Below are 18,692 nucleotides of genomic sequence, written 5' to 3' on the forward strand. Positions count from 1 at the left end.
TTTTCAGCACTAGGATCCCGGGTTTTAGATTCGATTATAAACTCGGGCTGCTATCTGTGTGGAGTTTGTATGTTCTCACTATATTCACATTGGTTACCTCCAGGTGCTTTGGTTACCTCCAGCAGTCCAAAGACATACTGCTAGGTTAATTGGCTTCTGGAAAAATTGGCATTGGTGTGAGTGTGTGTTTGTGTCTGTATCTGTGTGTGTGCCCTGCGATGGACTGGCATCCCGTCCAGGGTGTATCCTGCCTTGTGCCCATTGCTTGCCAGAATAAACTCCGTCTCCCCTGTGACCCTGTACTAGAAGGAACAGTTAGAAAATGGATGGATGGATAAAAATGATAGCTTTTAGTTAAATGTTTTTTTTTTATTTTTAGTATCCAAAACACAATAAAATATGTTTCATATTTCAAAAGTGCCATCATTGCCAATGCAGAAAAATAGGAAGAAGCAGCAATAATCTAGGGAACCGGATATGGGTTAGCTTGTAGAGTAACACAGAGAATGATGCAGTGCAGATGTCTCAAACAATATATGTAGATATCGATAAAAATCTTCTATGAGAAATTCACCTGCTTCATAACCTAAGTATTAAAGGACAGCTTTTATCTTGTGAATTTGTGTCATTTCATTTCCTATGATATGGAGGCCATGTAGCATTCTCATTTTGCTTTCAAAGCTCATTTTTCAAAGCCTTTAAGCTATGTGGGTTCACTATATTCATTCCATAATAGAATCACAGACACTCGAGCTATGAAGCAGATCCTGCATTTTACTCTGTGTAAGGAGAGTTTATCACTGCAGTTGCTATGCGAAACACCACTTGTTTAATTGATTAAAGATGTGACTCTTTGTGCCTGCAGGGTTCTGAACCTGCCTGTAATTGTTTTTAATATTGTTCACCATCCAGACAATGTAGACTGCCTAAATAATGAGTAAGTAATGGAAGTAAATAGGTCCATCATATTGGTTTTCAAAATGGCAGCTTCCATTTGTAGAAGAGTATGACTCGGTGGGCTGTTTTGTCTGACTTCACACATGGAAGCTGGAGAAACACCAGTCACAGAACAGACCCTTTTTTTTCGGAAGTGTTTCTCCAGCAGCTTTGAAAAATGCCAGACAGCAGCTTTGAAGGACACACCCTTTTGGGCAGATGCAAACCGACATCTTCAGTTTTAAACTAATTCTAAGCTTAAGAGCTTTTCAGGATCTGTTAAAGAAAATTGCATGCACTTATTTCTAGAGCTGTATCAATGGGTAGTCAAGTATAACAGTATTTTTCAGATCTTCAAGGCTTGCTCTTTAACTTGGGCAAACAAAAATTCAGAACTTTCCTAAAAGCATTTGGGAGATGATTAACTACGCCTTTGAGTTAAACAGGAAAACAACAACAAAAATTAATGTCCTTGAATATGGAGCAACAATTGAGCACTGCCTGCTGTGATTCCTCACACCAAGCTCATGAAAGCTTTGTCCTTTTGTTATGAGTTGGTTTAAAGGAGTTAGCAGGAGTGACCTTTTTGGTCATAGTCTTGGTAAGATTAAGTATTTCAAATAGCTTGCCCTACTGTACATCAGCTGAGGTAATTTTTTCATTTCATCAGAAGCAGCTACTGAAAAGGCTTTGGAAATCAGAGAGGGAAAGTGTGTATGGACACTGAATCATGACATTCATAAAAATATCAGCGATGTTGAATAAAAGACAGCACATCTTGCATGTGCGATTAGTCGCTACTGGTCAAATTGTCACGTCCAACTAATTGTTAGAGGGTCCTCTTGGAAAGTGATTCTCAACAGCAAGGAGAAGTTGTACAGTATGTTCCAGACACCCACCAACAGTTTTGTAAAGATGACCCCACTTATTCTCAGTCTTAAATCCATTGTTTGTCTTCCCTCATCTTGTGCATACAGTACTAGTTTAATTTCTGTCAATTTTTGGAACTTCTTTTTCACAAGATGTTCAGGAGGCTTAATGGTGAAGGACTTTTCTTGTTTTCAGACTTGCTTCTGTTGTTGATTCACTTGGAGTGAATTAAATTTATTTTGGTTGATGCCATTTAGGCCATTTAGCTCAGGTCACTCATTTAGTTGTTAAAAGCTAGTCAATCCACAGATTTCATCCAGCCTTTTCCTGACACACCCAATTTAACATACTGGGCCAATAATCATGTTAGAGTAGGAAGAAAAAATTTTTTTGGTTAAATGCCTAAGGTAAGGGTGGAAAAAGACAACCTTCCAGTTACAAGTCCAGAGTCCGGACCACTGTGCAATACTACTGTCCTTGGTTTCTGAACGTCATTAAATCTATGGGGTAAATTTCAATGAAACAACATTTCACATAGTGTACAAGCCTTGTTCTAGCCAGTTATGAACTGTACAGTAGGAGATGGAACATCTGGGAGTTTTAAAATTAAGAACATGTTTTTTTTTCCATGTGTGATGAATAAAAAGATTGACTTGATTTAAGATTCTAGCATAAGATATACTGTATTCTGAGTTGTGAAGAGATGTGCTCCATTTGATCACCTTTGTGAAATAATCCCACCGGAAAACATAATTTGGTCAGAAAAGGCAACAACCGAGCAACACATGAAAACCAAAGGCATGGCAGAATCTTAGCTTTTTACAGTAGGGTCTGGACATTCATGAAAATTTGGTGCAGATACTATCACGAACAGGAAAATTCACATACAGTACTGTATAACTAAGTCCATCCCCATACCGTTACATGAAAAACTAGTATATATTATAGGTTTATTCCATGCTGAAAAGAGAAGAAAGAAAACACAATGTTCCTTTGCAGCCTACACATGCTGATGCAGCTACCTACCTGAACTAGTAAATATTACTGTATGTATGGTTAAAAGACATACAGTACTGTAGGTAACCTTCCCTTACATGATAACAAAAGTTCTAATGCATTGACTCTAAATTAATTTAAATAACATTGGTCATCTAAAAGGAACAGCAGCAATCAAAATCTTATAGTAGTAAGCTAAAATAAACATGAATCCCTCCTCTGTGTCCAGCCTGCACATTCTCTCTCTGCCTCTGTGATTAGCATGCCCCACTCTAATGAAATGGAAAATAAAAGTGTCAGTGAGCTTGTAAAGTTGTCCTCAGCCTGTTATTCCCCACACTGCTGACACAGAACCTGGAGTGTCTGTTACAATACAAAATCAAGACCATACTGAGGTTGGGGTGGTGGGTAGGAGATACCTGGGCAGGTGGCTGGGAGAGGCTCACTCACAAGCTACAGTAGATTCGGTTCATGATCCTAGTCTGTTGCACCTCTAGCTTGAAATTTGCACTCAACAGCTTTGGGCTCTGTTTCATCCCACTCTGCTCTTCCTCCATACAAGATCCAATGGGCAAGGCTGAATCGTGAATAAGAGAATTCTCAAACGTTAAATTCTCCTATGTCAAGACGCTACGGTGCCTTCTTCTGAGTCTCTCATCAAAACATCTCCTTCTCAAAAAAAACCAAGTGAAACACTTTTACATCTGAGATGGTGGGATGTTAAAAAGGTCCCTAAGGTTTTTTTAATTGTCCAGATACACAGTACACCCACTGCCTTAAGCACAACATTAGAAAGGTCACAAACTAGAATAGATCATTAGGTCCATAAAACCTGTTTGGTAGCTTGCAACTTATTGAGCCAAGGATCCAAGCTGCTTCTTGAAGGGAGGCAAAGTATCGTCTTCAGCCACACGGGTGGGTATCTTGTTCCATACTCCTACAACCCTTTGGGTAAAAAAGTGCCTTTAGTTCTCAGTTTTATTTGTGCTTCCACATAGTTTTCACTTGTGTCCTCTGGTTCGTGTTTCACCCTTCTGTGTGGCAGTTCTGTGTTTCACACTTACTGAACATCACATTACTTCAGGTGCTGTCCCACTCATCACTCACATAGGCCAATTAAATGATTTATAATGCCTTCCTTCCACCCCCTGGCACTGTTCCTTTTGCTCTCTGTGATGTCTGGGAAAAGGATGCCCATGACCGAGGAAATGAGGTAGGGAAGGAGATCAGGGTGGCATGAAACCCATTAATTTGCCATCTCCATGACAGTAGGCCTCCATTACAAGTCCTTTGTGAAAGCCTGGATGAGATCCTCTGATCAAGCAACTACTAACTACCAAATGGGCTGAATGGCTTCTTCTTGTTTGTAACCTTTTCTATGTTCTTATGCTCTCAGCTATCAGAAATGTAGTGGCTGAACCCTGCCACATGGTTCACATTCTTTTCCAAAGTTTAACAAAGTTTCAGTACAACTGACTGTAGAGTTCAAAGTATATGCTGGTTTGTGTCCCATAACCATGATCAAATTCTCTACCACTTTGAGTACAGCTGTGACATGTTTCATAAACGTGGTAGCATTTGAATGTATCCCTAAATCAGGTCTATACTGTAGGTATGATCACAGAAATGACAATCCCTGAAAAAGAGCAGCATCCAACTACACATCAGCAAAAACCCAGTAAAGAAAGTCTATTTTTAAAACATGCACTTCTGCTATTCATAGGAGTAATATACGTTTGTTACCAGGTAACATACAAGGAATGAAGAAGGAAACAACAGGAGGGCATTTAACTTGCTTTAATGGGTCACTGCTTAATTAAAAGGGATAACAATAATGAACCACTTTGAAAAATTAGCTAGTGATGGATATTCAATAGAAATGTGTAGGCTTAGGCATTTTGCAGTAACTGCTCTTCAAGCTGTGGAAAATATATCAGTTGCACTCACTTAGTGTTACCACCTGTAAACTACTAATTTACAGTAAGTAACTTCACCCAGCAGCTCTGGCTCTTTTTGGAGCTGGGTAGAGTAAAGCACACAGAATTCTAGGATTGAATATTCACTCTTCCCCAGTTCTAAACTAAATGAGGACTTGTGAGATTGACTCACACCACCTTTAGGGCCAGAGTTTTTAACTGGCCAAGAGATCCCCATGTTGTCAGGTGCATGGGAGTTTTGCTGAAGGATTGCCCTTGACTCACACTTTGACCTCTGCAATGTTATCCTTGTACCGTGGAACACCACAGGGTATTACCAGCAGGTTCGGGGCTTAGCCTGGCACAGAGATCCCACTCCATTAATCATTTCCTGGAAGCCAGGCGGAGCCAGCTGTCTGCTGTAGAAACGGCACTCTGGGTTGAACTACGGGAGAGAGGGAAAGGATGGCCTGTGGATTTAAACATTGAGCCACTGCCTCCTCATGAACACCCCCTCCCCCTAAACTCCTCTCCCTAGGGGCAAGGTGCAGGGAGAGAGAGCGAGGGAGGACTCTGTAATCTGTCCAAATAACATCTGCCCCTCAATAATCTTCCATAATCTCCCTGCTTCCCTTCCTACTGGTACCAGCTGCTGCTGCCAGGCAGAGATTAGAGCGTGCGGGGGGCGCAAGACGGAATAGGGGAACGTACTGCTCTGAGCTCGATTGTGTACATTAATAGCCAGGAAGCAGGGGCATGATCTGAAAATGTGCTGGCAAGCAGTTATCTTTAAAAGAGCTCTGCTTGCAGGAAGTGTGGAGTCAGTGGTAATAAGGGGTCAATATGCATTGGGTAAGTAACCTGTGCTTCCAGCCACCGAATAAAAGGTGATTCTCAGCGTAACTTTAATCATCTTACTGCCAAGCTCTAAGAAGAGCCTTTGACGTTGTTTTTATCTTTATTACTTCCAAAGACAAGGCGTTCAAAGTCAGGGTTTTTTACAAGGGGTGGAATGGTGGTGCAAGGGTTAGCGTTGTTGGGTTCAATTTGGACCTGGGGTGCTGTCTGCACGGAGTTTGTGTGTTCACTTGGGGCTTCTGCAGTTCCTGGTGCTCCAGTTTCCTCCCACAGTCCAAAGACACACCTGTAGGTTAATTGGCTTTTGGGGAAAATTGTGTGAGGTGTGAGGGTGTGTCTATGTGTGTGCCCTGCGATGGACTGGCGTCCTGTGCAGGTTGTACCCCACCCTGCTTGCTGGGATATTGTTCGCTGCTTCTCTGAATTGGATGAAGCTGTCAGAAAATGGATGTATTTAAATTAATATTATTGGTTACTTATACAGTAGTTGATGCAACCACCCAACTTTCTTATTTAGTGTTATGTTACTTAACTAAGTGTGACATAACATTCAGAAAAAAAACATTCGAGAATAGTTTTGTGGTGTTTGTATAGATTAAACTTTTCTAAAATGTATAACAAAATGAAAGACTTAAAATCTGTAATATTTCCACGTGTAATGTCATTAGAAAGTACAATAAGTTCCTGCTTTGTCTAACGATGGTATAAAAAATAATCTAAATGGTGAGAAAGCTGTGCTTAATGATAATTAAGGTATTTGGAAGTCAAAGAAAAGGATTTACAGTGTTTAATTTTAAACACTAAGTTATAAATGCAGACGCAATTGGTACCATTCGCACCCCGCTCTGTAGAACGGCCATTGTGTAATACTGAGCTCCGCGCCGCCTCCCGCTCCGACTGAGCGCAGTGGGCGGTACGCTATTTTCAGAGTCTGATTGAGGAAAAAAAGACCTGCTGATCTGTTGTACAGTACATAACAGGAAGAAAAGAGAATATATTTTTTTCTGTACGAAACGCGTGTTTTCAAACGTTTAATTAAAAAGTAAAAAATGAACAGCGTACAAACGATTCCAAGGTGATCACGAGGAAGAAAAAAATCGTTTTTCGCGCATAAAAAGTGGTTATTAACTATTTTAACCTGTTTTTATAGCTTTTAAAGTCATGCAATGTCTAGGTTAAGCAGGAACACATAATTGTATCTTATTTTTTATTTCTTTTTTTAAAATAAAAAAAAATCGTTAGTCCATGCTACTTTTAAGTTATTGACAGATAAAGCATTGCATAGTCCCATTCGACGGGCGTGGACGTTCCCACGCTGCTCCCTGGTTAGGGTGGGGCAATTGAAACGAAAACAGTTGGGTGCGACAAGTTTTCATCGGTAAGCACCTGCGGCTGCGCTCGTTTTGTTTCTCACCCACTGGAGATTTATGAAGAAGCTCTTCGTAGAGAAAATGCCACAGCTTGTTTGCGTTCTAAATTGCAGTGTCTAATTATATCTGCCACTGTGATATAATGAGGAGTACAGTAGCGCTACAGACGCCGGATAAAATGATTAACAGCGCTAACCCTGTGCCATCCTCCCATTTATTAAAGCACAGCGGTGTGATCAACGAACGAGTGGAAGTTTAAACGCAGTACTGAGCTGCGGAAGGAAAGGAGTCTTAGGAGTAATAGGGACAAGATAGATGACAAGACAACTGATGTGGAGGTTGCTTATACAGTAGGAAACCTGATATGTAGATTTCACACCTTTAATTGTGTTTTAATTTGTACGTAACACGCAGTTGCAAACAACTGTCTGAAATGGTAACACGCTCGGTTAGGTGCACAATATCTTGTTATATTTCGCTTATTTCCTCTTATTGGGCCTCGAAAAACTCGAGGTGAGCTGGCCAGGGAGTTCTCCTACAGCACAGTGGCATAACAATGAGTGCACTTTCGAGTCCAGAAGACAAAAACGACTTTCTTGCAATTGGCATAATCTCGGGCGTTCTGAGGAGCTGTGCAGCGCTGCGGTTGAACGTGTTGTCTGCCCTTTTCTCTGAGTAAAAACTTCAAGCAAAGCTGCATTGCTTAAGCTTCAGGACATGTTCTTGTATTTTCTGTCGCAATTAGCGCTTTAGAGTGTTGCGCTTCTGCGGTGAGCTGTCTATGGTGATCGATTTAGCTGTTTTGCAGTCCTGCTACATTATAACGCCTTTTTTTCCACAACGCGATTTGGATATACAGTAACGGTATTAAACTATTACTACAGTTCCATTATCTTTTTTACAACGCAAGTGCAAGTCTGTTTTACGATGCAAACTAGTCGCAGTCGGAAAAAATGGAAATGCAGCAATATATTACTGTACATTTTATCAATATTGCTTTTGGTTCAAAATGATATGAATTTTAAAAATGTTAACTTTAAAAAGTTTAGACAATGTAAAATCCTCCTCTAAATTGCTTTCTATTTCTACCCGCTCTTCAATTGCTACATTTCCATCACTTAGCAACGAAGGCTGACGCCTACGTACCTGTCTGGTGCACTTTGTATTTTACGTTTTCATGGTTGTATTCAACTAATGAATGATCACAATAAAGGTTTTATACAGTATACTGTATAAAACCCCATTTTGATAAGTTGACACATACCGTAAGAGCTAACAGTAATATATGAAGTTTTATAGAAAACTAGAATAATGGTGTTTTGTGTAGATATTTTCCCTTTAACCCATTAATTGCCAATAAATCAATTCTTTAGGGCTGCAACTATCGGGTTACAGCAGAACCAACTATTGACTTAAATCTCTGGAGCTGCTTATAATGTAAAAGTAATGTCCCCCAATTACAGAAGAAAGACTTGCCTCGATGAAATACCCAAATCATATTATGCTTTAAAAAAACTGCATGGTGTTAGGAAATGAGAAGCTGTGGGTCAAACAAGCGTGTTGCCAGCTACAGTCAATCAACAAACTGGGTTGAACAAGCTGCCCATCTACGGTATGTGGTTGATTCCAATTTCCTGACTTTTTTTCAAGAAACAGCTTCAATTAGTAAGCCAAATGGTCCAAAAGAGCTGAAAGGCCTCCTCTTATTTCTAATCATTCTCATATACAGTACATGATGAGTATTCGTAAGGGTAGTGAGGCAGAGTATTCATCATTGCTTTGCAATCAATGCAATGAGAGACATGGCTTAAGTGAGTGGAAGCTGCCTGTGGCTAAAAGGAATGTTTCCTTTTTCATTGCTAAGGCCTCTTCTTTCAGAACCTGGCCTAGCATGCTTGGGCAACGTGATTCTCTGATTCTCTGTTGGAGCTGACTGGTTTATAGTTTGCACAGCTGACCGGCTCTGTTGACACCCATAGAGACTGACACTGGTGCTCACTGCCGTATCAGGCGGTGTGATTGGTTGAGGGGGAGAGGAGGAAGGAAATTAATGTGGCACAGCACTCAGCATCCCATCGGGGGAAAATTATGTGTCCCCAACCCTAAAGGAAGGTTGATAAATGTCCTTGCTCCTAATCCCTCCCACCCCACTCCAGTTTAAACTGTTTATTAAGTTAAATATAGGAGCTATTACATTAATATTGAGGAATTAAATATTAAGCTCCATACTGCAGGGTGACAGAACATCAGTAATTCCTGTTAACGAGACAAGCATGGCTAGTAAGTGACAGCATTGATTTGATTTTTCTGCCTCTCAGTGATGTGATAAAATACTTTTCTGTGGATCATTCTGGACTTTATCTAAGGGCACCAGTATGAGAACAATGAATTAATGAATTATGTTGTGTTATAGAATGTGCAGCACTTACTTACCCACTAAGTAATTAGTAAAGTAAAAACATGTTACCAAGATAATACTGGATTTCAAACCTGCCCTTTTTACAGCTTCTCTGTGGGTCACTCTAAACTTAGATATTATTTCTGTAATTTCTTATTCTGTCTTTCAGATGAGTCATCAGAGGCAGGGTTCTGCCGTGAGTCATTTGGTTGCAGAGATATTAATATACAGTAGAGTTTGATTTCTAGATCCTTAATCTGAGACACTTCAAATGAGAGTGTCTGATAATCAATGTTATTATAGTTATTATATAAGTATTTTTTAGAAGTGGAAGTGGAAATTAAGAACTGATGTTGTAAAGAATGAGAAAACGAAGTCCACTTATATCAAGAGTGGGAGGTGCATGAAACAAGCTACCTAGCTAGGGTGTTGTTACACAGTCCTGGAGCTTTCAAGAAGTAGCTGGATATAGATAAAAGTGTCTGCCAAATGAAGAAATGTCAAAGTAATGCTGGTCATAGGGATCAGAGGTGTTAGTAGAAGTATTTAAATTTCTCACACAGGGTAATGATCTAGGCCTCAAGGATGTAGCTGATCCTAAGATCCTAAGATATTCAGCTTTTTAGCTGGTGCTGAATCTGTTTGTTAATTGTTTGCCTGAAATGGGAATAAATTGATCTGATTTTTTTGTACAAAGTCCCAGGCTGTACATTGATTGACTGTAGCTGGCAACACTCTTGTTGTTCTGCTGCCAAAATAATCTTCCCAATACAGGTTTCGCAGAAGAGGGGAAACTCTTAATTGTGCTGTCTGCCAGCTAGCTTGAATTAATCAATCTTGGGTTATCGGAAAGTCAAGAACGTGATCTGTTCTCATCAGCACAGTGAAAATCAACAGGCGCGGTGCAGGCAAGCTTACTGCATGTTCAAAGCTATACAGTATAGATGCCAGCAGGGAGTCATCTGTTATAGGAAACATAAAGCCTTGAGGCAAGTTTCCTGCATACCTGTTCATTTCTTTATCTAAGCAGATCCAAACAGTATGGCACTGTGTCCTTTTTAGGCATATTCTCATCTCTTTTTTAATTTTGAAAAGCATGACACTCTTCTTAGCCTGATAGCTAAATCTCACACAGACCAGAGACAATAAGCCATTCACACTGACGACATGTTGCTTGCATGGAAACCCACAGAAAACGCCTCTGCTTTGGAGAGCTTAAGCAGAGACAATGACAAACAAGCCTCAGTGTGCTGAATGGCCTTTTTGTGCTGTGATGTGTTAATGTGTCTGGGAAGTGAATAATCATGTTATAGGTGTACCCTTCAACATGGGATCTGGAACAAACTACCCAGCCATTTTTTTAAGCCAATACCCTGGATGAGGTCCTCCAATCAGCACAGGAGGCACTCTTTTACACAAAAGGTTGTGGGAGCATGAAACAAGTTGCAATGGTTAAGCCGATATACAGTACATATGTTTTTTAAAAGAAGCCAGAGCAAGGTGCTCCAATCGGGGGGGGGGTAAGTGTATGCTTCTTTACACAAAGGCTTGTAAGGGCATGGAACACACTGCCTAGCCATCCTGTTAAAGCTGATACCCTGGCTGCTTTCAAGAAACAACTGGACAGGATCCTCTGATCAATAAGCTGCTAGCAAGCAGATGAGCTAGACTGGTTGAATGGCCACTTCATGTTTGTAACCTCTTTATTTTCTTATCTTCATTTTCCATTGGAGGTCTTGGACAAAAGATGATATACCCATTGACCCATGCTGTACAGTATATACTGTACTGTATATACTCGAGGGTCCTTCAAAAGGGGGGAGGGGTGCCGTTGTCATTAAAGCAAGAAAAGGACAGCCAGCTTGCAGAGACTGACCCTGTTCCCTCTCTCCAAGTCTACCAGCTCTGGGGAATCTGTGAGCAAGGAAAAAGGTCATTTCATGCAGTCTTACTGGAAAGGGAGAGGAAGGGCAGGAGATCAGATGAGCTGAAGGTATTGTCTGAGCAATAAGGATCTGGTCCAGTAGCAGCTCTGGAGTTTTGTCACAGGTGAGGAATGTGAGATGCTGTACAGACTCAGCTTTTGTGTAATAGTGGCTGTTTGCCATTAAGAGAATTAAAGACATTTGCAATTAAAAAGAGGGCACACTCCATATATCCACACTCTGTGTGTGTGAAGGAAAGCCTTCTGCTTTAATTCCATTTGCAGGGGCAGATTTCATTGATTCCTTGAAGAGTTTTCAATAGTAAGTGAAGTACCCACAAGTTACCAGGTGTAGAAATGCCAGGCCCTTACAACTGCATTTGCACTGCTGATTTTATAAACCCAGCTAGGCTTCACTTGACTTGTTGTGACCTTTGCGATATATTTTGTTTAGTATGGGCATGTGACATTGAATCCTTCATGGTTTGTAGTGTTTCTGGGTTGAACTGGAATCTCGTAGTGCTGCGGGGATGTTTTGACACAGCTGTCTGTCAGGTGAAGATCGTTTTCTGCCACTGTGAGCAGCATCAGCTCCAGTATACAGCTTGCACTGGATGAAAGCTGGCGTCTTGAAAAGTGAGTGTACATAACCTACAGATACAATTTGAGACTGGGCAAACACCTAGCAAATGACGCTTAATGTAAAGAAGTGAAGGATTTGGCACGCAAGTAGTAAAAACTATAAAGACTTAGGTGTGTATATTTACATCTTTATAATTTAAAGAGAAACAAAATGTTAGGATCTACTGTTTAGGTAAAAGAGTAGAATTCAATTTGAGTGATCCACTGGTAAGGCCTTATTTAGAATCTACATTTTAGTCACTGCCTCATAGAAAATATATTGCTTCTCTGGAATTTCTCTGAAGAGAAGACCAACCAGGTACAGATGTCCTACTTTCCCTTTAGCCCCTGTTCAACACTGAACCTTTTTAGTCTTGAACCAAGACAATTATAAAGTGTAACTGGTTAAGTGATCCAAGTATTCAAAATCCTCAAGGGCATTGACAAAGTCAAGCCTGGTATACAGCATTTCTTCTGAAAGAATAGTGAAACATGAATCATAGGGACTGCCCTTGACACAAAGGGTTGAAGGAGTATGGAACAGCCTACACAGCCATGTTTTTGAATTTCAATACCCTTGATTCTTTTACAAAATGGCTGGATGAGTTCCTCAATTAGCTACTCACTGCAGAATGGCTTCCTCTCATTTTTGACCTTTCTTATTATGAACAGCAGTGCCACCTTTGCTTATAGTTTTCCTGCTTTTCTGTGAGGAAACGCAGATTTCTGATGGGTAGAAGTTCTGCTTTCAGCTCCTTTCTGTGCTGTGCCTGCGAGGCGAGAGAAATCAGCACCCTGAGGCTGCCTTTGCTTTAGAAGAGTACACACACTTAACAAACGATGTCTGGGAATGATAAAAGCTGTACCTGGGGTGAAACAGCTGCTGTGTGCGATAAGAAATCAGAATCCCATTCAGACTGCCTTACAACAGCAGTGAAGATCGGGATCCCAGTCCAGGCATATTCCAGCTCCCGAAACCTGCTTCGTTCATTACTGCTCATCATCCCAGCTTGTTAACATGTTTCCCCCTGGAAGATCAGTTATAGTTTTGTGAACATTCCTGTGTTTTCTCATTCCTCCCATTCGGATTCCTTGAGTATCCATTCGCAGCCTTTCTTCTGGCTATCAGCTTGTAAAAACCTCTGTCTGGGATGGAGGTGAGTGAAGAACGTCCTTGTGGCAGGAAAAGGGGAGCCATGCTCCATGAATGGGCCTCAGAGCACTGTATGACTGTCGTTTTCATCCCTACCTCACCACCTCCTGTCTGTCTTGTCTTGTCTTGCTTTCTCTAATACACGACATAATGCCTGACGGCCACAGATATGGGGATTGGAACACTGGGGAAAAAAAGAGTCCTTTAGCGTGGAAATTGTAAACACCTCTTGTACTTGTAAACAAGAAGACATTAATTCCTGTTCCTCAGCTTATTCTGTGCTGCGTAGTACGCCAAGAAATGCAAGTTTCATTATGATAATAATAAATTGCATCTGTGCTGTTTATACGGTCATGCGAAAAGGTCTCCAGAACAGAGTGCATATGCTTTTCACATAGCGAAATTGTGATGATTGCCAGATTCCTAAACAGTGCATACCCTTTATGTTATTATTTTCTGTATTATAAATGTGGCTGGGTTTTTAGCCCAGTCGCTCTGAATTGCAGTGGTCTGGGAGTGTGCCAGGAGTGTACAGAGGACTTGGCACATGGACAGTATGACCCCTGTGCCGTGTTTCGGTTGTGATCTGGAATAGCTCAGTCCTGCAGCAGGCAGTGACAGCGCCGGGCTCTTCCTTCCTGTAGTGCTCCTATGTCACCTTATCACAAGTTCATTTGATAAAATCTCTAGCGTCTTGGCGCTTCCAGCCCCAGACTCACTTCATATTGTCAAGCATGCAGATTCACACTTCATTTTTTTTCTTTCCACTTAGCAGTAATCTTACAGTATCCTGGCCAGTCGCTGGGTTATTTAAGGACAGCATAAATATTTTGTGTGCAGAATTTAGTTTGTTTACTGCGCCTTATTTATTTCTCTTTCGGTGGGTTTTAAATTGCTTTTCCTTGTAATTTGGAATCCCCAAGCACATTTTCACCTCCCCTAACCTGACACATCTGTATATGTGCAGTTAAGCAATTTTTAAATTACATTTGGAAAAGCTCATTACATTTTTTTTTCTATTTATACCTCCAAATTACAGTACTCTATTTTCTTACAGGCATCTGCACTACCTTAAAAGCTGCTTTAATTAGACCTCAGGAGCTCATAAAATTTGGGCTTGATTAGTGCATGGGTGGAAGGTGTTTAAGTGCCAGAAGTAGCATTGCTATATCAGCAGGTGGCGCTCTTCCAACTAGAAATCAAAGTCTCGCTAGGGTGACATGTAGGAGGTGCCAAACGTTGGAGGTGTAAGAAGTGTAAGACTTGGGTGCTGTCAATCCTGTGGATATTATAAAACCTGCTGTATTTTTAACTAGAGCCAGCTGTTGGAACCACATTCTTGAAAAGTTACTCTGAAAAAGTAATTAATTACAGTTGCAAGTTACAAATTGATTACTTGATTAGCAAGTAATGTGGGTGGGGGGTTGGGTAATTTTATTTTCACCTACAGTACATGCGTAAAGCGATGTAGCTTTGTGTTGTTACGATGTAAAACCGTACATTACCTCTTAAGACATTTTCCTCTAACGTCTTGTTTATTTGAAAAAAGTCAGCCCTTTTCACAAGACACTACCAGTTTCACTAGTAGTCCACAAATAACTTGTAGCTGTATTGAATTACTATCCATAGTAACTTTCCCCGCCACGCTACTGTGTTGAATTACTATTCAAAATCCAGTGTAACTTTCCACACCATGCTAAAGCATCTAGTTTGAGCTAGATTAAAGTCTATTTCCTTCCACTTCCTGCTGTTTTCAAAATGAGTGATTGGTTGGTTCGGCTGTGGTGAAGCTCTGGGGAATCTTTTCTTGTAATGTTAAGTACTGCATTAATGGAAGTGGTTTTGCTATTGGCACAATCCATTCTTGTCACTGTGCTCAATGATAGAGACGGAGAAGCATTCACTTTCTGCCCAGACCAGGCCTTGTGGCCGTTTCTTTTACAGTACCTTTGTGATCTGGAATGGCACATTGAATGGAATGGCCAAAAAGGCCATACATGCATCTGATCCCTGTGGAGTAGCAGAGTCTTATGGGTCTCCTTCCTCCTGGGCTCATTATTGGTTCATTGAATGAATGTTTCCGTTACCTGAAACAATTTAACCCTTTCATGGGGCTAAAGCAGCTCATGAGTTAAAGAGATCTAAAGCTTTGGGAAGTGACTGAAAGAATGAGCTATCAGGTACAAGTAGTGGTTTGAGGTTTCTCCATTGGCTTACTCTCAATGCCAGGATGGGGAGCTCGTCAGTTCAGGAGTCGAGTCACTGCTCCTCTGGATCGAGAGGAGCCAGTTGAGGTGGCCCGGGTGCCTGGAGAGATTCTGTCTCTCTGCTGGCCAGGGAACACCTGGGAGTCCCCCAGGAGAAGCTGGAGACTGTTGATGGGGAAAGGGGAGTCTGGTCTGTCCACTGTGACCCTGACCAGGAGTAGATGGATAGAATTACTTGGGGCCCAAGTTTAAGAACATTGCCACCGAAGGACTAACCCAGCCCAGCTCTTGCAGGAACCCCAGTCAGGCACAGGGGTGTGGATCACCTGTGTGGCAATAAGTTTCAGGAGGTCCAAGTTACAAACAATTGGTATGGCTCACGTACAGAACTGGGAAAAGGTCTGTGAACCCACTCAGTTGGTCTGTGTTCTCAAATATGATAGATTCAACAATAATCTGATCTTCATGAACATCTTAAAGATAAAAATACCTTGATAAAGGCAGCACAGTGGCAATTTAGCTAGCAGTGCTGCCTTGTGGTGCTGGGGCCCTGAGTCCAATTTCTGGGGTGTACCCTGCCTTGCACCTGTTGCTGGCCGGGATGGAATCTGTCTCTCCTGTGACACTGAATTGAAGGAAGCAGTTATAGAATAATTCAATAACTCAAGACGTATTTGTGTATCTAACTTATCTTTGGATTATTAACAAAACAAGCCGACAGTGAATGTCCCCATATGAATAAATATATAGACTCTTAAATTTAGTAACTCCTTGAGCAGCAGTGACTTTAACTAGATGTTTCCGGTAACTGTTTAGCAACTCGTTTGCACCAGCTTTTATGAATTGTGCACCATTCTTCCTTACAAAACTGCTTCAAGTTGGTGAGGCCCTGCCATCACAATTCAATGAAGTTGAGGTCTGGACATCTCCAGAATGTGCTGGTACAAAACACTAAATTCACACAGTTCTGTCAGCGATGGCAAGCCAGCTGGGTCCTGGGGCAGCAAAGCAAGTAGCTCCAAACCATGCTACTCCCATCACCATGCTCGTCGATTCTTCTGATGAATAGGGTAGGCAGCGTTTGTTTTTTTTGACACACAAAAAACTATTCTCATTGTGGCCAAAAGTTGAACTGTTGACTTTCTCTCTGAGAGAAGAGAATTCTGGTTTCTTCTGGGATGTTCTCCCAAGAAATCCATTCCCTTTCTGTCTTTTCCTGATGTCTGAGGCTTGAACAACGACATGAGCACACAGCGGGAGAGGTCTGCAGATCCTTTGATATCACGATGGATGGGTTGAACCCCAAATGTTTAGAAATGATTTTGTAACTCTCTTTAGATTAATGAGCTGATTGATGAGCATCAACTACTCTTTTTCTAAGGTCCCGGTCTACAGGATGAGGGCATGTTTCTCTACTGTTCAGCTCTGCCTGTGCCATCTGTCTACCTTGCTAGATGGAGGAAAACTCTACGCAGGCTGTCATGCCAGTTTGTCAAGGGCACGGCCAATCTGCGCTTCTGACAGGCTGATCTCTGCAACTGAAAGTGAGCCTTGCCAGTCTGGCACCGATCAGTATTACACAGATACACTACCCATATTTACCAACCCTAGACAACATGGTCATTTCCAGAGTAATAGAGTAAAAAAAATCAACAGCTTAGGCTATACAAACTGATTAGATCGAATTACCAACTGGGCACGGAAGATGTACAACACTGATGAAGGATTAACCCTGTTTTGTGCATGGGGTGGGAGGGCTTAGGAGTTGATTGGGAGATGAATAGGGACAGAAAAAGGCACACAAGTTACCTGTCTTCTAAAGTAACAAAGTGTGATTGAGCTTAACAGTTGATCTATGCCATTATGTTCCAGGACAAACAGTGCAGCAGAGACAGAAAAATGCAGGATATAGTGGTCCAAAAAATGTTTCTTTCACTGCGATCTGGCCTGTTGCTTTAACACTATGTAGTAGACAGTGAGCGAAAGAGAGGGAGAAAGAGAGAGGGGAGTGAAGGAGCTTGGAGATTAATAGGGACAGATAAAGGCACACAACGTCGCTTGTCTCCTAACGTAATGAAGATTAATTGGTCGGGGGTAGTGAATCAGGCTGCCTGGCAGGAGTGTCAGAAGCAGGCATGAGCCTGGCATGGTGCCAGGGCTAGGCACGGTGCCAACATGGTGCAGCACCGCATGCGCCATGGTGCCACACTCGCTGTCATGGAGCCTGCTCGGTTCCTCGCTCCTCGGGTGTCTGTGCTGGCTGGCATAACCCTAGAAGGAACTCGTGCCAGTCTGCGCCCACCTCTGCCTTGCTGGCTGTGCCAGCCCTAAAGATACTACTGCAGCTTTCCCAGTTCTATGTGGGTAGCTGGTATGAAGCTCTGCTCTGTGTATTAACAAGAAAGACAGACAGGCAGAATTGTGGGGAAGTGGCTATGGCAACAGGGAGGTTGTGGGTTCATTCTAGATGGGGCACAGCTTTTGTACCCCTGAGCCAGCTGCTTCGCTTGAATTGCTTTGAATATCATGTCAAGCAAATAATTCCATAATGATGACTGACCACTAAGAAAAACACTGCACTCATAATTTTTATGAGCAGGCATGCACTGTATCATCCACACCAGCAGTGACCTGTTTACAGGCTGTGGCTTGATTACGACCACAAGATAGCAGATCATAGATTTATGATCAGAGGGATTTTTTTGTAAGTCTTTCATTGCCTTACAGTGATGGCGCTGTAAAACAGTCCATTGGTAGGGCAGATTTTATTTCTAAATCTATAAAACAGTAGGTTGAAGAAGGAATTTCGATTCAAGCAATCACTTTTGTGGCACATGGGGTGGGTTGTTATTTGTTTGGCCCCATAGAAATGCCATTCCCAGTTGGGATGGAGGTTAAGAGGGAAAAGTCACTTCCTTACTTATAATACTGATTGTTGGATTATCCACCATCTCTCCATGATAGAGGAGCCATGTAATATGACAACATACAGTACAACAGCAGCCCTGCACCCAGTACAAAGTGACATCACTTCACAACCTGTTGTAGCCACATATTGTGACATTCATCACTGCATTATTTCCAGTCTCTACTCTTCATCCATCCGTTTTCTATCCACTTTTTTACAATACAGCGTCGTGGGGTAGGTGGATCCCATTCCAGCAAGCAATGGGCACAAAACACAGGACTCACTGCACGGGATGCCAGTATATTGTAGAGTAGATGCACAGACAAGCACATACTGACACCAGGGTCAATTTTACAGAATCCATTTAACCTGCCAGGATGACTTTGGACTGAGGGAGGAAACTGGAACAGCCGGAGGAAGCATAACATGGGGAAAATGGACAGCATCCCAGGAATTGACGCCACAGCTCCAGCGCTGCAAGGCAGCAATGCTAACCACTGCACCTCCATGCCTTCCTAAACTTACAATCTCCTCT

At 41.8% G+C, this 18,692-nt stretch overlaps 1 protein-coding gene across 7 annotated transcripts in view; it reads left to right on the forward strand.

Annotated features, from left to right (window-relative positions):
* Window positions 1–18,692, forward strand: part of adgrl1a (adhesion G protein-coupled receptor L1a) — a 310,848-nt gene that overhangs the window by 54,805 nt on the left and 237,351 nt on the right. The window contains exon 1 of one of the 7 annotated variants that reach the window (XM_088603729.1): window positions 5,343–5,570. The exons of the other annotated variants lie outside the window; for them this stretch is intronic. The gene's annotated coding sequence lies outside the window, so the exon portion shown is untranslated. Of the gene's footprint in view, window positions 1–5,342; window positions 5,571–18,692 lie in introns of those variants that run through there. 7 annotated transcript variants of the gene reach the window in all.

The sequence above is a fragment of the Lepisosteus platostomus genome, chromosome 13 (genome assembly GCF_059453375.1).
Source record: "Lepisosteus platostomus isolate fLepPlt1 chromosome 13, fLepPlt1.hap1, whole genome shotgun sequence".
Lineage (NCBI taxonomy): Eukaryota > Metazoa > Chordata > Actinopteri > Semionotiformes > Lepisosteidae > Lepisosteus > Lepisosteus platostomus.